Here is a 21,063-nt window from a genome sequence, read left to right as displayed (position 1 = left end):
GGTCCAAGTAGTAGAAAGTTCACCAACCTATACAACCACCAATATTCATATAATAAATATCTATTAAACACATGCTATCAAAAAAGCACTGTTCTAGACATAAAGATGTGATAGAAAAAAACACCAACTCTCTCTCAAGATGTTTAGATTCTAGTAGAGTGAACAGACAGCAGATAATAAGCTAAAAAATAGCCACAAATCATATTGATCATTGAGACTGATGGTCAATGAATGTCCTTCTGAGAGGTCAGCATTTAAGCTTATTCCTAAATAATAAGATGAATATAGCCATGTGAAGATTGCGTGGGAGAGCTTTGAAAGGGAACACCAGATGACCAGAAATTTCAGTGTTTCGGGGCCTATTGGATGCAGGTAATAGCAGCATAAGAGAAAAGCGTTTAGAGGGGTAGGTGTGGGCTGATACTATGGATATCAGAGAAATTAGACTTTATTCCAGCAGCAAAGGGAACCTATTATAGGGTACCAAGAGCATATGGTGATTTGTTTGATGATTTTAAAATATTATTCTTTTTATAGTATAATACCAATGATGAAATGCTGTGATATCTGGAATTTGTTTAAAAAACTGTTGGGGAGGTAAAGTGAATGAGGTTTAGTGAAACAAGATTAGCTGTGAATTGGATAGTCATTAAAGTTGGGCACATAGAATTCATTATACTATTCCCTCTACTTTATATATAATTGGAAGTTTTCGTAACACAAAGGTTTAAAATTATATAAAAACACGACTTTCCTCCAGTATAATAAGCAATCCAGTGCCCAGATTTGACTCTGTAAATACTAGCCTTTACTGATAGGATACACTGCTGGGGAATAGTGCTTGGGAACCTAGACTGGATAATAATGCCATTTACTGAGCTAGGAAAGACAGGTCAGTGAATTGCAGCTTGGAGGGGGCACTGGAAATCAAAGTTTCAATTTTGGACATGGTAAGGGCAAAATGTTTGTTAAACATCCAGATGGAGTTATCAAGCAGCTCTAATGTCCGTATGAACCTTGAGTTCAGAAAAAGGGTAGTGCTGTAGCTGGCATTATTTGTTCATGAGCATTTGTCCCCTTCCTTCCCTTGCCATGTTTATATGCAGAACATACTTCCTATCCCACACGAATGGCTTTGGGTAATAGAATATGAGCAAACTTCACATTTGCTGTGTGTAATAAAAAGCTTTAAATTGGCTTGCATGTTTTAGTTTGGCCCCTTTTTCTTGCCCGTTCACCAAGAAAGTGATATGTGCCAGTGATTCTCTGATCCTTAAGCCTGGCATCTGAGATGAGAAGACACATGACACTGAGCTGTTTGAGTCAAGGCCATTGGAGTTGTAGCACTGGAGTGCTGTGCACAAGAAATCCATGTTGCCGAAATCCACTATGTTCCATTTATTTGTTGTCTTGGAAAAGCGGACTTACACTGTCAAGGAGGCAGATGGAGGTTTGGAAGTCATTGGCTTATTGGTTGTATTTAAAGCCATTGGACTAGATGAGATGATCTAAGGGAGATGATAATCTAAAATTCTTTTTTTTTAATGTGGACAAATGGGCTCAAAAAAACAAAACAAATCAGCAAACAGAAATTGCTCTAAATTAAGAAGTTCTAGGAAATATATGGGTAAAAGAACATTAATTTTCGTTTCCATAACATTTGAGTTATATTTCAAAAATTGGCAAATGAGTACTTTAAATAAGCATTTAAGAAATATTTGTTCTTGATTTATATGCCAATCAGACAAAATGTGAAGGCCTTACTCAAATTAAATATCACCATGAGAGAGAAATTCCTGATAATTTTTCAAGTTTTAACAAGGTAGCTGAAATTGGAGAAAGTTATCACTTGGAATGAGTTGATCTATCCCATCCTAAAATAAGTCACTTGCTTTAAAGCATAATAAATATGATTTTAAATTGTATCGTTTCCTGGTATAAATTTCTATCATAAAATGTATTAAGCTCTCTTTTAATTAGATGAAATAAGGCATTTCTAAATTGATGATAGATGTTGCTTTAAAGTGCGTATGACATTGCACTGGTGGTAATTTGTTAAATTATTATGAAAATTTTATACTTCCACAATAATTTGCTTTTTATTTAGGGTAAGGGTTCTGTCATAAACTACCCACTCACTCTCCATACCCACTCTTTCTTCTCTCACACACATACTTGTGTTTTCCCTAATCATGAGGGTCCCAAACAAATCATAGTCAAGGTAGGTCGGTGGGGTTAGTAGAAAACTATTCTTGAGCCAAACACATCTCTTTAGAATTTTCATGCTACATTATTTCCTCTTGAGTATGTTTTCAACTATGGTTTTAAATTTTATTATTATTAATTAGTATGCCTCTTTAAGGCATTCCCTCCCTTTAATCATTTTTATAACATAGATTGGATTCTTTTTATTTCTTTGTTTCCATGCAGTTTATTAAAGTCCCAGGCATAATACTAAAATGTGGTTTTATACTGCTATAATGCATCCTGTCCAAATCTATTTGACTAAAGTCATGGCCTGCCTCAATCCTTGTTCTCACATACAAAATTATCATAAACATTTCATTAAGGTAAGCAGAGATTTGGGGGTGACCCTTATGAATTGTATATTTTCAGCTATTCAACTATTTAGCAACAATTGTAACTGCTATTTTTAGTCTTTTCCTATGCTTCATATGTTAATGTAAAAGCAACGTATTATTTAATCCTCACATAACCATATTAGTTAGGTTCTGGTAATATTTTCTTTTAATAGACAAAGGAGATAGCTAAGTAACTGGCCCAATGTTATGTACAGTAAATGTGGAGCCAGGATTGAAAACTTTTTCTATCTCATGCTAAAGCCTGAATGCCTAACTCTATTAATTACAGCCCCTTATTAGTTGGAGTAGTCTGAGTTCCATGAAACAACCTCCAAATCTCAGTTATTTAGCAAAGTAAAATTTCATTTCTAGCTCATATCACAGTTCAGTTAAATGACTGGCATGCAACATTTCAGGCTCCATCTATCTAGTGTCTTTGCCTTTCCCTAGAACTGCACAGTTCAACATGGTAGCCATTAGCCATACGTAGATATTAATTAAAATGAAAAATTCAGCTCCTCAGCTGCAGAAGCCACATTTGAAGTGTTCAGTAGCCTCATTTGCCTACTAACTATTTTATTGGTGTGTAAAGATGTAAAACATTTCCATCATCATAAAAATCTAGCTGGACACTCTGAACTAGAGCCTCCGGGTCTTCCACTAGGACCTCTGTTTCAAGCCTGCAGATGAGAGACAGCATGGGAGATTGGTAGGGGGATTTTTGTGAGCCAGGCTGAGTCCAGTATATCACGTCTGTTCACTCTCTGTTGGCCAGAACTCAAATAAATGGCTGCATCTAAATAAAAGAGAAACTGGGAAATGCAATCAAGCTATGTGCACAAGAGCAAAAGGGAAATGGCTGGTGAACAACCAACCAGGTTCTGTCTCATAGTTACACTAAATATCTCTCTTCTTCAAGCATTCACTGAATACTTACTATATATGCCTCTCTAAGCATTTGAAGTGCAGTTTAAATCCCTCACAAGACATTGGTAAAGGTTAGACTATTGTTTAGATAATGATTACTGCCTTTCCCCTTACCACCTCATGAGGAGGAGTTTTCTTCCATATCTCCTTGATGTTGGACTTGGCATATGACTTGGTGTGGCCAATAAAATGTGAGCTGAAATGACATTGTTGTATCAAACTTGAGTCATTAAAAAATCGTACATTTCACTCTTCAATCCCCTGGAAGCTTGAGAACTCTACTATGAGAAAAACATGTCTCCAGGTAATCACTGTTCTTCTAACCCAGGTCCCAGAAGGCTGCATATGGAACTGACCTGGACTTAATCTACAAGATAGATACCCCCAACTAACCTGCAAACTCACAGAGTGATGAGTAAGAAAATAATGCTTCTTCTTCTGTGCCTATGTGATTTAGTGATTCTGCTATGCAACAAAAGTTAATGTAATTTTTTAAAGCAGAAGCTATTGTAAAGAAACTGAGACCAAGAATGGTTAAGTAAAGCATCCTAATTCACATGATTATAGAACAAAAGAACTGGGACTCAAACTAAGGCCCTCTGATTTCAATATACATATTTTTAACTTTTATGCCATGCTGTCTTCAAGTAAGCATATTAGTAATATTATTATCAGGTATAAGAACATATTATGTAGAAAATGCCAGGGTTGTTCAATGCTTCTTTTCAACATTTCTGTTATTAATAGTTTAATTTTCTCACTGTGCTCTTTAAGCTCTCTATCTATAAACCTGTTTTATATGTGTGTGTCTGTACATGCACATGCAAGTAACAACGAATAAAATTCTGAAATTTTATAAACAACATAATTTCGGCCAGGCATGGTGGCTCACACCTGTAATCCCAGCACTTTGGGAGGCTGAGGCGGGTGGATCACCTGAGGTCAGGAATTCGAGACTGGCCTGATTAACATGGCGAAACCCTGTCTCTACTAAAAATACAAAAATTAGCTGGGCATGGTTGTGGGTGCTTGTAATCCCAGCTACTTGGGAAGCTGAGGCAGGAGAATCGCTTGAACCCAGGAGGTGGAGGTTGCAGTGAGCTGAGATCACACCATTGCACTCCAGCCTAGGTGACAAGAGCAAGACTCTGTCTCAATAAATAAATAAATAAATAAATAAATAAATAAAATAATTTGTTTGGGTGAATGGTTAGACTACTTTCCAATAAGTTCCTTTTTTAGATAAGTCGTTTCTTCAATAGGTGATCTTTACGGATAACACTGTGGCAAAGATAAATGAATACACTATAGGAGTTAGGGTGGGTATTCATCCAAGTTAGGTTTGAACAATGATATCAAAAAATTGGCTTCTTTTGGTGAGACTCCAAGAGAGATACTTTTAAGAATGCTCATGTTTCCACGTGTACAAGCAAACTTTGCTATTACTTAAGTGGCATATGGCTGTGAAATCAGAGATCGGATCTTGCTAGGCTGCCAAGAGTATGTGTGGACACTGAAAATATGAAAAATCAATAAATGAGCAAGATACGATTGTGGTTGAGAGAGTGTTAGCATAGTTTGTGAAGTGCTAGTACAGTTGAGAAGTGTGGACTATTGAACTAGTTTGTTGCACAGTTACAATATGCAAAACATATTCAAAGAGTATAAAAGGGGTTTAACACGTCTAAAATTATCCTATTTCTCTGTGCACTTCCCTTTGTGTGATTTTTTTCTTTTTGAATATTGTTGTCATTTTAGGTTAATAGTATATGGCTTTATAGTCATTGAAGCCAGTATAAATTTAATAAAATAAAAATTGAACATTTACCTGATGTGACCGCAATTTGCTATTCAAAGTCTTGTCCACGGACCAGCAGCATTGGCATCAACAAGGAGACTATTAGAAATGTATAATGACTGGCCCCACCCAAGCCCGACTGAATTAAGATATTTGTTTTAACAAGGTTTTAAATTTTAACGAGAGAGAATAACAGAGAAAATGTAAAGTTATTGTCTAGAAGCCACCAAATTGCAATCTTATTATTAACCAGGTTGATTGTTTTAAATACAGTCATAAGGAAATAGATTATTTACTCAAATAAAATGGAAAATGAGAGGAAACCCAGATACCAGCTATTTTATCATTTAATATATATCTGACTTGCAGTTAACGTCCAGAGCCGTGTGAAGAAAGATTTATTTTTTAATGGTCAAAATAGATGAGAAGATGTAGTAAGCCCACTACTATTTTTCAGTTGATAATCCTATTCTCAAATTAGCATATTTTTGGAATTTAATGCATTAGGGAAATATTACAAACTTAGACTAGAACCTTTAATCAAAGCATAATTAGCAAATATAATAGCTTTGGAAATAAGAACAGAATGAACATTAATATCAATAACGTGCTAATTGTCTTTCCTTTCTGTTGACTTTAGGAAGATTTGGGCCATAATCTATTTATAAGAATGAGACTTAGTGCTGCTATTTGATGCCTTAATTTCATATCTTTACAATAAGCCAAAAATATATTTGTTCAAATAACATTCAATTTAAAATTGATATTAATTTACATAAATGTTGATAGGATTCATGTCTGGTGAGATATCTATGGTGAATATGCTGCCAAAAATGCTAAGTATAATAGAGACTGTGATGAAGTCCTTGAACATTTTCTTTTGGAGAGGATTTTTATGAAACTAGTTGTCATGTCTGTGTTCAAATAGCTTTTAATTTATTGTTTAATTAAATATAATTAATTACAATTCAGTAATTAATTACTAAATTAATTACTATTGAGTCAAAGAATCCTCTGTCAAATAACTTCTTAATTTATGTTGTTGTCTTTTTTTCTCTTATTTTGATGGGCCAGTATAAGGGACATGAGTCGTGTTATTCTAAGTGTGTGTGTGTGTGTGCACACACAAAGCTTTGCATTTGATCCAACATCATGCTCAGTGTTGTTCGTCAGTATTGTGACTTCTGATATGTACTTTTTTCTGTACTTTAATTTCTATCATCATTGATATTCAGTGACTGAAGAAGTTATCCTTTATGGACACACTCTGAAGGAAGAGTGTGACCTACTGATCTTTCCAAAATGAGCATGTAGTTGGAAATTTGGCAGCTTTTCACAATGCCAGTCACTACTTGATATAATTTGTCCAAACTTAGAGGCTGCCTGGGCAATTGTGTTCCTCAATATCTAATTCCTAGTATCAGAGACCACCTTTCATCTTCTTCAGTGCCATCAGCCTCCCAACATCAAGATTTTAAGGATACAGGAAAGCCACCTTACTTTCAGTAAGCTTCGCTACTGCTTACCAATAGATAGAAGTTTTTTTTTCTTTCAATTATTTGACATTTTGTGTTTTATAATACATCTATTTAAATGTGAAATTTATATAATTAGGAATGAACCTTAAAATGGCAAATGTAATTATTAATATTCACATGTATAGCATCTAAAATCATTTTGGTTACTACAATTTGTGAAACATTGACTTCTGTTTTGGAGAGTTATTTTTCTGAGAAAAAAGTTGCGTAGAATAGCTTGAGAGCTCCATGGACTGAATAAGCTGAATGGTCCTGGTGAGTTGAATTGGGGGGGGGACTAAATCCAATGACAAATGTCATTGGAAAAAATGTCCAAGGACAAGTGTCATCTAGAAAAGCAGAGGAATATTTGAGATGCACACACAGAAACAGGGGAGAAGTCAACGTGAAAAAGGGGGAAGAGATTGGACTGATGTATCTGCAAGCCAACAAATGCCAAGAATTGCTAGCAGCCACCAGAAACTGAAAGAGGCAAGGAAGGACACTTCCCTAGAGTGTCCCTCTTTGGAGGGACCATGATCCTGCCAAGCCCTTGGTTTTAGATTTCTGGCCTCCAGATCTGTGATAGGATAAATTTCTTTTTTTTTTAAGCCACTGAGTTTGTGGTCATTTATCCTGTCAATCCTAGGAAACTAATACACTGTTGTACCAATAGATTCCCAAATCTAATGAGTTAACAAAATATATATGTATTGCTTACTCACATCATAATCTGATGTCTTGACAGGTAGGACTCTGCTCCGTGCAGTCATTCACCGACCCAGGTTATGTCCACCAGGTGGTCCTGCCATTCTCAAGAACTGGCTTCTAACATCTCTCAAAGGGAAAAAGGAGAATAGATGATCATACAGATGTTTTTTTGACCATGTGTGAAAGTGGCATACATCACTTTTACTCACAGCATACTCAGATGGCTAGGATTCAATCATAGAACCTCAAACTAATAAAAATGATGTATGAAAAAGTGTACTCTTCTTGAAAGCCAAGAAAGGCTTTCTCTGCCAAAGTCTGTACTTCCAATATGAAATATCTACTTCACTCTTACTTCTACACATAGAAAACACTAATGACCTCTCCAATGAGGTGGACGAAATTCATTCAGTCACTGCCTCCAACTCAAAGTCTAGAATCTTCCGACAATGTGTTGTCTTTTTCTTTGGGTCAGCATCCTATAACCTGAAAAGACTTTTTATCTGGTTCTACCCCCAAAACCCAATAGCATGACAACATTGTCATGTGAAAAGGTAAACAATGGGCTTCATGTAACAGACACTGGTATAGAAAAATTCGAAAACTTGCTTGGTGAACATTGTAAAGACTACGTATTTTGGAAGAGGGAGAAGTTTATTGATTAGATGCTAATTCCACTCTGCAAGAAACTCTCCTAGGGAGTGCCTGGCTCTGCCTTCTCTGAGGACTGCACAGATTTTGCAGCCTGCCTCTTAGTCTGCTAATGGTTAACATTACCCCCAAATCCTCCAGTGTTTTAGACTAAGCTCATGATTTCCTTTTTTAAAAAATAGTTTTGTCACAAACAATATCTTCTAATCTATCTTTCTTGTCATTTACATGGCCTAGTAGCCATACCTAAAGTTCTTTCTCAGATATAGTTCACAAATATACTCGTTCTTTTAATTCCTCATTCACATCTCTGACTCTATGCTTAATGCCAGCTCTTTTGAGGCTATCAGGAATTTTAGGAAGGATGGATCCCTGATCTGAATTTGGGCACAAAGCTGAGTCACTTCGTTCAACTGAAAAGTTTCATTGGATCAGAGACTTTCCTCAATTTTATTTCTTACTCTTTGGGATCTAGAAGGGGTTAGCAAGGCCCAAAAATTCTAGATTCTCATTCTCATTTATTTCTGCTTGCAAACTTAGCCACTTTTTTCTTAGTCTATCTCTTTCTTACAACATATTACCAAACACAACAGAAGCAACTAACCTATACATTGATGGCTTTGTTTTCTAAACTCTTCCCTTAGATCAAGTTCAGCAGGCACAGGCTATAGGTGATAGTTTACCAAATGTGTTCAATGAACACTCTGATGCCTGTCATGAGTCATGTCACAGTCAATGTAAGTTGCCCCACCTAATCAATTCAAACCTAGCCTTCTCCCATCTTCAGCACGTAGCTCCAGGAGACTGCAGGAGAGTAGTAGTGAGAATGCAAGATTGTGGAAGAAGCTTTCTGGCTGAGTCTGGGAATAGTATACATCAATTATACCCAAATTCTATTAGCCAGAATGCAGAGATATCTACCAAATATGAAAACAGGAGAGGCTAGGCATTATAGTCTTCTTGTATGCCCAGGAAAATGGCATGGTTTGGGGAAGCATATAGCATTGTTTCAAACCCAGGCTGCAGAAATCCCTTTTCTTTTTCTCTGTGGCTAAACAGTCTAAGGTAGTTCCAGTTCAGAGACTGGGGCTAGAAAAGAGTCGTGATCAATTCATTCAGACATTCAGAGACCAGGCTGCCAGAAGTCATGTTATCTTCCAGGACACCCTAGGCTTTGATATTCAGCCAATAGATAGTAAAAGAGAATGGAGAAGGCATGCTCATTTTTCAAATATCTGGACCATTAAATAATATACTTTGCTTCCAGCCATTTTATCCCATTAAAAACTAGTCATACAGCCCCGTTTTGATGCAAATGGAACCTAGAAATGAAGTCCTGAAATGAGTGCCTGCTTCCTAGCAATTATTCCATATGATGGAAGGAGGAGTATTTGAGGAGGGACAGACAAAGGGCCAAAAGTGCCTAAACATGAGTGAAGTTTCAAGAAAGGAGAAGACAGCAAGGCTGACAGGCTTGCCCACTTTATATTTTTGGCTAGGATTCGTGATTGATTCTTACAAAATTAATATTTTTAGCCATTATTTAAGGCTGTGATTACATGGATTAGTGACATCAATACATTTAATTTAATTATTTATTTAATTCGCTAATGTTTTTATAATCACATTGCCTCACTGTTTGGATGAATGGGTGACTTGCCTCATCAATTAGCCATGGGTGTGCCTTCTGGTGACCTGGGTGTAAGTGCACATGGCAATAGTGTGGCCTTTTTAGACCACACAGTGAATCATTTTTTCTTTGCATTTTATCTTCTAAAATGTAAATAATGATGAGCCTTTTCTGGGACTGAGACTAAGATTCCAGCAGCAGTAAATACCAGCAACAGTGGCAATTTCCACTTAAAAAATCCCCACAAGGTTAGCCCATGGTCTTAACTTCATTGGTAAACATAGCACCTAATGTCCAAGGCAAGCAGAAAGCTTGATGATTCATCTGCCTTAGCCACCCAACCAGCTAAATTGTATATTTTCCAAGAGTCATATCTATTTTTAAGAAATTATTTTGTATACAGTTGAAATATTGCAGAATGAAATGAAGTTGTTGTTTGAGTTGTTAGGAAGATTTATTATAGAACATTTCCAAAAAGCATTCTGTAGAATTCGTTGAGGATAAAATGATTGTAAAGGTTTGGGAAAGTATATAAAATTACGAAAAAATAAATCACCTAAATAATTCTACACTTTTCTTTCCAAGTATTTTTAATTTCTTATTTCATTTTAAGGGAACATAAAAGTATATTTATCAAAAATAGGGAAGAGTTGTGAGTTAAGCAAGAAAAATGATGAGAAATTCCAACCAGGAACTCTCCTCTACTGCCCATAGTAGTAGCAGACACTGTTGATGCTTCGTGCTCCATCCACAGCTTTTCTGTGTTCACCTGCACTTTCAGTAGACAGTGCCCAGCAGCTTTATAGCATGCCACGCCACACACCTGCATTCCTTTGACTCTGCCTGAGGATTTCTCTTAGAGATACAGAAGCTTGCTCAGTCCAGCGCCAAGGCCACCTAAAGTGCTAGGGGTTTAATGCTCCCAGGTAAAACTCTGATTCAATGAGGCATGGAAATCAATGAATCAATATATAGCCAGCTTTCTATCTTTTTTTTTTAAGGGTAGTTTTGAAATACCACACAGTTCCTCAGAGAATTTCAAATGTGATTGAATTTCAGTTTCCACAGCTAAACCTATACCTTGATGACTTTTCTCCCCTTCTCTAAATCATCTTCCCTACTTTATTCATTGTGCTTTCTTGGAGCACTTTCAAATAAGCCACTTACTTGTACTTTATCCTTATTTCAGTGTGTGCTTTGTGGGGAGCACAAAACAGGATACCCACCAAAGAAAAAGTTTGGCCGTATATGAAAATATCTACAGATAAATCTGTTAATGTATCCATTTCTTTCTCCATGTCTGTCTGTCCTGTAAATTGTTTAAGACAATTTCTTACCTTAACTGATTTCTTAGAGTAAATGATCAACTTCTAGTGCCAATCATGTTGGATAAGGTTTTGTTCAAAGGCTTTGTGAGATTCAGATGAGCAAAATGACTAAATACTCAGGTTCTGAATTCATATCCCAGCCCTGCTATTCTTAGGAAATATAATTTTGGACAAATTACTTATCCTTTCTTTCCAATTTATATTTGTAAAATGGAAAATAACTAATGATTGGATCTAGTTATTAGCTTACGTTATCATGAAGGTTAAATTGGCTAATGCATGCAAAAATACTAGTACTATTTAGTTTGTAAATTGCAGAGAGTAGATTGTTAGTTTTGACTTTTGAAGATGCCTTGAGCCTCCCAAAATGCATATTGACTTATGTATACCAGATGGATCTTTCAGAGCCTGTGGTACATGTCATAGCATTTTAGGACAGCAATCAGCTTTAAATTCTAGGGAGACATTTGATTAAAAACACCTGATTAAATGAATGTCTGTGGGCAATTAATTATATCCTCTTTTTGAAATCTAACAGGATATTGTGGGATGGCCCCTGGAAGACCTAAAAATCATTCTTCTTTCCTTTTTTTCCTCTTTTTTAAACCCTCTCATTCTATATTTTATTTTCTGGTCAGTGTGAGAATCAATATATTTGACTTCCTTCTCAACTTCTAGATTTTATAATTTACTGACATAGAATTTGATAAGTGTATTTGTTGTGGTTTTGTTTTTTAAAACTATGCATAAACAACATGAGACATTCTCTTCGTCTGGCTAGTGAATCTCTGCTGTTGGTTTAAACTGAGTATAATCACCAGCACACCCAATTTAGCTCCAAGTCTCTGCAAACTTTTGGATATTGTGCTGAGCAGATTTGGTGCAAATTCTATAGTGTGCTGTTTTTTATGTCACATGAACATTTTCTATGGGATCCACAGAATTATTTCAAAATGATAATGTCCTTGATCTCAAGGTATCTCAAATGAAGAGAACTTTTACGGATTAACATATAAAAGAACGTGGTTATATAAAGCCGAAAAAGTCACCATCTATTTTGGATGAAGCATTTATAGCTCATTTTATGCAAGCACTGATAGGAAAGTGCTAAAGTACAAGCACTAATCCAGGAGTGGTTTTGCTGTATAGTAGAAATGTGCTAGTGAGAAAAAAATTAGGGGCAGAAAGATTAGCTTTCTCTCTTTTGTATTTCTTAGTCATAGAAACCTGTATTAAGAAAAGAGATTTCAAGAGCCTTTGAACAAGAAGAGAGAGGAAGAATGACATAACTGAACAAGAGAGATGGCGAGCAGAGTTTCCTGAATGCTGTGAGCGGAACAATTGGACAGATGAGGGAAGTCTGTGACAATCCAGTGGAATCACGCAGTGTGTTTAAGTAAAGCTCCCTTTGCTCAAAATAAATTGTGAAAGGAAATTAAATTCTAACCACATCTTAGGCATAAAATGACCCTCTTTTCTCATCTAGCCTCATTCTCTGAAGGTATACAAGAATGTTTCAGGTACCTGCAAAATTGAAAGAGCCGACTATACTTTCCTTGTCTATTACATGTTGTTCTTTACACAAAAATAAGAGAAGAAAGCCTTCAAATTATCACAACAGTTCAGTTAGTAGATTTGATAGTCCTTGGGTGGGATATTTGGGAACAGAAAGTAGACTGTCTTTCTTCAGGATGATTACAGCCCAGAGCAGCTAAGTTCTTTTCGAAGTTTCAAAATGCTGGATTGCTTTAGGTAAGTTATCTAAGCTACCAATTATGTTTTAAATGTAATAAAAGCCAATCCTTCTACTCTTGGAGGCAGAGATGCTATAGCTTGCTTAAAAGTTCTTGCGTTATTAACGAATGCTAATTATGAGTAATGGAAGTCAAATTAGTTTTCATTTCTTGAATAGCTGTACTGTATTTGCAAAGAATTTTAGAGAAATTGAATTAATTTAAGTTTGTTTTAATTATAATTTGTTTTCATTACAGCCAACTGACAGGTGATACTTGCACTTGCTTGAATTACATCCACAGCTAATGTTTTCATGTTTGTAGCTGTATAAATTATTTTAGCTCAATGATAATATTTAGTCATAAAATAAAACATATAAATACTTTTAAAACAGACTGAAGTTGTTTATTCCCTAAATAGATTATTACCTATTGGGCATGCACTTAACATCTGTGATATCTAATATAAAATCCAAATTACCTTGAATACTACTGCTACATTTCATAAAGAGCTTACATTTTCCTCTTGTGAATCAGATTGTCTCATTTAACAAATGAAAATAAAGAATGCCACTATATTTTCCCCCACCTCACTGTTCCTTCAATTGTTATGTTATGTATATTTACTTTCAAAAGTGGTAGAACCTTAAAAAAAAAAAAAGGAAATTTACTTTCCTGGTCAACTCACCATAAAGCTACCCGGGGGTAGATATGCCTAATCCTAGATTTAAAAATAGAGTCTCTCTTTGGGAGGCCCAGGTGGGAGGATGGCTTGAGCCCAGGAGTCTGCGGTTATAATAAGCTATGATCACACCTCTGCACTCCAGCCTGGATGACAAAATTAATTAAAATAACAATAGTCTCTCATTGGATACACTATGAATGCTTATAGATCCAGTTCCAGCTCTATTCAGGTGAAATGCAGTGGAGAAAATAGAGAGAAGTGTAATTATCATGAGGGCATATTACATGCTTAGAACTAGTAATCTGAAAGGTACTTTGCTTCTTTTTAAACTCCCTTGGAAGCAGGGTCTCATGGAAAGAAAAAATGAAATCTTAGGTTATAGGAATTAGAGGGAGATAACTGGTTAGAGATTGTGGGATAAATCATCACTCATCTTCCTTGAAGTTTAAGTAGTATTTCTGGGGTTTCTAGGTATTTTTTCTCAATCAACATTTAATGTTTAACCCATTTCTATACCAAACTGGAAGATGCTTGCAAAGACTCAGCCTTCATCAGGGGACTCTAGCTGATTTCTAATTCTAGTGCTGTATAATCAAATTGCAACTCTGTCACATATTAACCATATGACCTTGGGTGGGCCTTGATTTACTAATCTATGATACTAGACTTGATTAATTTATTTTTAACTAGAGTTAACACTTCTTGCTGAATTAGAGTCTCAACACGAATGAGTTTTTTAGATGAATTACATTGACATTTATATCAACTTATCTTTGGGTTCTCTTTTTGTTTTTTTCATGTCATTATTTCATCTACCCATTTTAAGATGTTACCTTGATCAGATGTGTGAATACAGTTGATAAAAATATTGTGAAATTTGCTTTTCCCACAGAGTAGATATTTGGCATATAATAGCTCTAATAAGCACTTCTGAAAGCTTTGTCCTCCTCCATCTTCTTCTTTTCCTCCGTCATCTTCTCTTGTTTGTTTAACCTCATACTCCTAAATAAGAGATTACCAGCAGGTCAGTTGATTTTATTATTTTTTGCTAAATGTTTATTTACTTACATATTTTTTGTTAGTTTTCCCTGACAAGTAGGAAAGGAGCTCAAATGGAGCTCCTGATACAGGAGTTTTCTCTTTTGCTTATTGGATCTTTCTTTTGAAAACATTTCATTTTGATCCCTAAATACATTTCAAAATAATACTACATAGAAGAAATTGTAAACCATTAACTGGATAGGCATGTAATATATAAATGCATTACCTATAGACCTGGTATAGTGTAGTAGTGTATAATACTTTGACTCCAGGTATATACAATATTGCTTAGCAATTTGGACTTAAACAATCTTTGGAATACTTACAGTAGCCAAATAAAAGACATTTCTTATTTCTAATATGGTTTCATTATTTTAAACAGATGGTATATGATAGTATGAAATTCTTTTTCTAGGAGTGCTACTTTCCAATCTCAAATGGCTGTTAACAAAATATTTCTTATTATTCCTTAGAAGATAGTTTTAGTCTCACTCTCCCTGAAGTTTGCTTCTGGCACCTGCAGTGAACATCAAGAATATGTGTTTTTTGAAGACAAGAAATTGATCTCTTCAGTCTATGCTGTGGCTCACTGCAGGGTCCTTACTTACAAGCTTGGCTAGACACATTCCCCTATCCATGTGAACACCAGGCTTCAAGAATTCCTGTCTGAGCAGCATTTGCCTTTCTCCAGAAGAAGGAGTGGATAATGTTTAAGGACAAGAATAATGGAATCATGATTAACAGTGGATTACTTTAATGAATGAAAACAAAACTCCTTGGAGAAGAGATTTTAATAATGTTTTTGTTTCTAAGTTTCTAAGGCATTTCAGAAATATTAGTGGCACAGCCACTTCCTAGTGAGAATTGTCTTCCCAATAAATGCTCTCTACCCCCTCTGTAAAGGCACAGCCCATGGGTTTTATCATCAACTTAATTTCATGAAATATAACAATGTTTAAAATAGTCAAATTTTTTTGTCCACATGTTTTTCCAGGTCTATCAGAATCTTATTTCATTTGAGACAAAAATATGTCTCAAATATATGGCTGTTTCATTAGAGAAAAAAAGGCAATATGTTATCATTTTTGGATTTCTTTATGATTGCAAAATTGAATAGAGAGCTGAAATTATAATCTGGGAATTCTGCCAAAATCCTATTCTTGAGACAAATATTTGGGACCTGAGTTATCCCTACTGGTTGCCTTTACTGCTCACATTCATTTCACAACTACTTTTCTGCCATATCATTTTTCTTGAATTGATGTATACTTAAAGACACTCTTATGAGAGATAAATGTTTCTTTCTTAGTAGCTAGCTTTCAGGCATAGTACTATGTGCTTACACATTCACCTAAAAGCCCGTTTATGAAAATAGGCATTCGTAATACATTGGACTACCAGTTTTTTTTTTCTTTTTTTTTTAATGCTACTGCATGGCAATGGGATATTTACCTTGCTGGAAAAGGTTCTTGAATGCTATTGAAGTTTTATCAGTTTCTGTCTGACAAGAAATAGCTTGGGTTGCCTATGAATGGAATGGGCCAATAACCTAGATAAACATCAGATAATATGTGAGCCCTTAAGACACTTTTGAGATATGACAAAACATGTCAAGGTATGAAGGGAAACTATCTCAGTAACCTTCGAACCACAGAGTATTAGTTTTGAAAGATTAATCTTAATAGATTTTGAATCAATTTATGCCATTTGAACACACAATGAGACAGCAAGGTGCTTCTCTATTCTATTTATACTTCCTGAAGGTTAACTTTCGAAATGTGTGTGTACTTTGCATTTGGAGAGCTGTCAGATGATTTTTAAGACTAAAAAACAGATTAGATTTTGAGATTGTATTTCCTATCCCCACAGAGAGTTTACATTTGAGCAGAAAGTTGAGTTTTATATGTAAAAGTGAAATAAATTTTACGTTTTTATTTAATAGCTTTTGGAAAGGTAAGTAACACAGATTGCATTAGCTAAGCCACAGGTAGAAAAATAACTCTCTAAAGTATTTAAATACATCTTAAAAATGCTATACTCCCACATTACATTGGGTGTACAATTTAAAATACATGATTTTTAAGTCATGAAAAATATTCTGGGGCACATATTTTTACAGAAATTCTTGAGTTCAGCTTGTATGTTTTATGCATGAACACTTGCAGTGGCAAGCCAAAATGACTTATTAGAAAGGGTGAATTTTCTGTAAGCACCTCAGCATTTGGGTGATCTATGTTTTTGGAACAGCACTAGCTTAACTAGATGTGAGAGGGTTAGATATTTTGGGAAGTAGGGTCATTAGCATAATGTGGGTTCTTCTGAAGCAGGGGGAATGTAGGTGATCTAAACGCAATCAAGGTCACGAAGCAGCAGCTGATGTTCAAGTCAGCTAACATTCTTTTTGATTTAGGCCACCTTGATAGAAGGATTTTTTTTCTTTCAAAATGTGTGTAATGATGCTAAGTCCATTACCAGATTATATAAGGAAAGCGATCATTATACTAGCAAATATGCCTTTGTAGAGCCTATCCTGTGAATGTTTGTGATTTCACACATATGCAATTAAGATAGCAAATAAGCCAGTTTAAAGAAAAGGCAAATTCACTGTCACAGTATGAAGTCAATCTTTTTAGTTCCTAAAATTCCTTTCTAAGCAATGATCCTTAATGACAGTGGATAAGATGTTGTCTTTCCTAAGAGAGAAGCACTGACAAGATGAGATGGCTATGGCATGATTTGTGATATTTTCTTTCAGGAGCTTTTATAGTTAATAAATAAACCTAATTATAACTCACCCACAAGAAATTCTGACAATATAAAGTTGACGACTGCTAAGACTCAGCAGGTTTGTAATGTTTTCCAGCAGCTATTTTGGGCTACCTTATGAAGGGTGTGAAACGAAGATCAGTCAATCAAATCAGGGTGACATTCATTTATAAGACTTGTGAGAAGACTAAAGATAAGGTTTAAAGTGCAGTTCAATTATAAAACTGATTCAGAGAAACGATGTGGGCTAGCCTATTCATTTTCACTCCTTGTCCTCTAGGTCAGACATGGTTTGATGTGTAAGTCCAAAGCTGCAATTTGCAATTTAAAGAATTACTAATAGAAAATCACAAAGAGTGGAAAAGCCTAGTTTTTCACCTCTGCCCTCTGACATCATCGTGAGAAAAACATAATTTATGCCATTACCTTAAGATAATATTGCATGATTACATCTGAGGCTCATACAAAAATTAAAGATTGATGTGGATATAATATTTGAAAGAGGGGTTCAAAAGTTCCCTGAAGCCTGTCTCAGGTTATAAAACTTGCTTTAGAGGAAACTCAGCTGTAGGCTATTCTCTAATTTTTTTTTTTTTACCTGAAATAGTTTATCTGTAATTCTACACAATTTTATTTCTACACCCATATCAATTATTTTAGCCTTTTCTCATAGATCCTCTTTCCCAATCATTTCCATTGCTCTCCTTTGGACATGTTCCAAGGTTTCCACAACCCTCTTAGTAGTAGAGACACAAGCACCAGTAAGGATCTTTTTAGGAGCCAAGCTGAATGGAATCCCACTTGTTTTTCCCTCTGTTGCAACAACTCTGTGGGACTGTCAAGGAGAAAATAAATATTTGTTACTTTTGGTAATGAAAAAAGTATGTGTGACTCAGCAACACATGGGGAGCAGATGTGTTGAGTAAGAGCCCACTCCTGTGCAACAGACCTGTCACTAAGTGAGGCTATAAATAGAGAAAAAATTAGGAGAGAATAAACTGCATCTCTGATTCGGCTCAATCGCATTTAAACTAGAATTACTAAAGTTTTTGTTTTTGATGTAAGAACAATTCTGCTCTGTATAGATGTCTGGTCAACATGTGCTTAAATGAGCCAGGCAGTCCCTCCACCCCTACCACCCCACACGCAGGCAGTCTGAACAATGGGAGTCCTGGGGATGTTGAAACACATAGAAGTTCAACGAGTGGATATCTTGCTCTAGAAATTGCTGGATTGGCCTGATTATGTTGACCATCTCTACCTTTTTTGTTCTAGCAGGTGAGAACTGAAATTTTACCTTAGACTTGCCTGGGTGTTTTTCAAAGCGGAGGGTACTGACCTCCCAGTTGGTAAAGTAAATGCTTGTAAAAGACATGTTCTACTGGATCAAAGTCAGCCCTAGAAAGTTGGCCACATCTCTTCCCAGATAAAATTGCTCAGCCTCGGGGTTGGTAAGAAAGTGGATTTGGATTAATAAATAACTCTAAGAAATCAAATGTGTAGAGTTTACTAAAGACCTGCCACTTGGACAGTAAGTATCCTTTTTGCAGGTGTGAATTTCCTAGAAATAATTCACTTGCAATTTTGCAATATGACTTTTTCAAGCTCATATTGATACTTTGTTACTTACATCAGGGAAATTCAATGGAAAATATCTGCTCCTGTGTCTTATAATTTGCCAGATAAATTATCTCTACATATAACGATGGACTAAAACGAAGGCGGGGCAATTCTAATTGTCCTAGGACAAAGCCAACTATATTACCATCTCTTGAAGTCTAGAAGCCAGCCTTAGTCATCTGTGCATATGACAAAACAATATAATATTGTCTAGAATATAATCTATGCTCACCGTATATTTGTAGGATGACATGAACAATTCTCTCATAACTACCTACCATTAGAATGAGATTTTGACACTCTCTCCCAAAACTTAATTCTAGAATGTTATTGTCTCAAGACGATTCTTGATCTCCTTAGACCTATAACTTGAAAGGAAAAAAACTGAGAAGGCTGAATATTAAGGTGATATTTTGTTATGGTATCTCATAAGGTATGTCTTTTTTTTTTTTTTTTTTTTGAGACGGAGTCTCGCTCTGGCGCCCAGGATAGAGTGCAGTGGCGGCGCCATCTCGGCTCACTGCAAGCTCCGCCTCCCGGGCTCACGCCATTCTCCTGCGTCAGCCGCCGTAGCAGCTGGGACTACAGGCGCCCGAAACCACGCCCGGCTAATTTTTTGTGTTTTTAGTAGAGACGGGGTTTCACCGTGTTAGCCAGGATGCTCTGGATCTCCTGACCTCGTGATCCGCCCGCCTCGGCCTCCCAAAGTGCTGGGATTACAGGCGTGAGCCACCGTGCCCGGCCTCTCGTAAGGTATGTTCTTTTACTTCAAAATAAAAAATAGTATTAAATGAAATAGCTCTGGTGACTACATTGTGATGGAACATATTCACTGTCTGAAGCCAATCAGTAATGGAAACGTTACTTTGATATCTATACTGCAATAAAAAATTCACAATTTTTTTCTACATACCACATACAAAATGCTGATTAACTCTCATGTTGTTTAGGTAGGAGTCTCCGCTCCAAGGCAGAATTGATTAGAGTGGCGTTCTTTGCTTCTGCCCTCCCCTCTCCTCCTGCTTTTTTCTTTTTTACTTGATTGCCAAGACTGCTTATTCACTGAAAATTACACTTGTTTGAGAATGCCTTACTGATAGACATAGCAGGAACAGATAATTTGCAGAATCACTTAACTAAACTGCATTGCAAAGAAATCTAGCAGCCAACTTTTGTCAATGGCAGACACCTGAGTTATTATCCTAGGAAGAATTCTTGCTCCTCAGGCCTGTGAATGACAGGCGTTTTATAAGCTCTTTATCCAAATACTGTAAAGCTAAGGTCAATAAACCTTTGGGTGAAGTACAGTCAAGAATAATTTTATTTTCATGTACTTCATGGAAATCAAAACAAAAAAATACTCATTCTTTATAAAAGCAAGTTTCCCTTCTTATGTTTTACTCGTTTTATAGTCCTCAATTTTTCAATCCCCTCCCAATATCTTGAGTTAACTTCCAACTTCCCAGAACCTCACTCTTCTTTCCTCTCTCTTTCCTCATTTATCATAGGCACCAAACGATCCTAAATAAATATCTCTTTCTCATAATTTAATATACGATTCCACTGGCCTTACTTATAATACCATTTTTTCTTATTACATGGAAAAATAATAGGTCTCTTGCTGAGTAATAATACAAAATATTTATCCGTGTACAAATTACTTACATGCAGTATGGAAACACATTCCACCATAACTATTGCTTATTGACATAAAATGTCAGTTCCAAATCCAAAGTTTCACCTGCAATTTTAATGGTCGTTTTAGTTTTCTCTTAAGAATAAATACCCTGTTTCCTCACTGCTTCATTGTTAGCTCAGTTTTATTTTCAGGTGTTGATCTATTACTGAACCTTGCTGACATATTCACATGTGCTCTCTGATACCCCCATATTCTGTGGTACATAATATGTGACAACACCAGTTCCCCATCTGTTTTCTGTCTCTTCCCAAACCAAACCTTGCTCATGTTAAAAATTCTGTAACTGTCATCATCTTGGAAATGTCATGACATTCATGGTTCAATAAAATCTTTTCCCAGGGAGAATGAGAAATATATGAAAAGAGCTTACTAAAT

Source organism: Nomascus leucogenys, chromosome 22a (assembly GCF_006542625.1).
Source record: "Nomascus leucogenys isolate Asia chromosome 22a, Asia_NLE_v1, whole genome shotgun sequence".
In the NCBI taxonomy this organism is placed as follows: Eukaryota; Metazoa; Chordata; class Mammalia; order Primates; family Hylobatidae; genus Nomascus; species Nomascus leucogenys.
The sequence above is the reverse complement of the archived record's forward strand: the minus strand, read 5'-3'. Positions refer to the sequence as shown.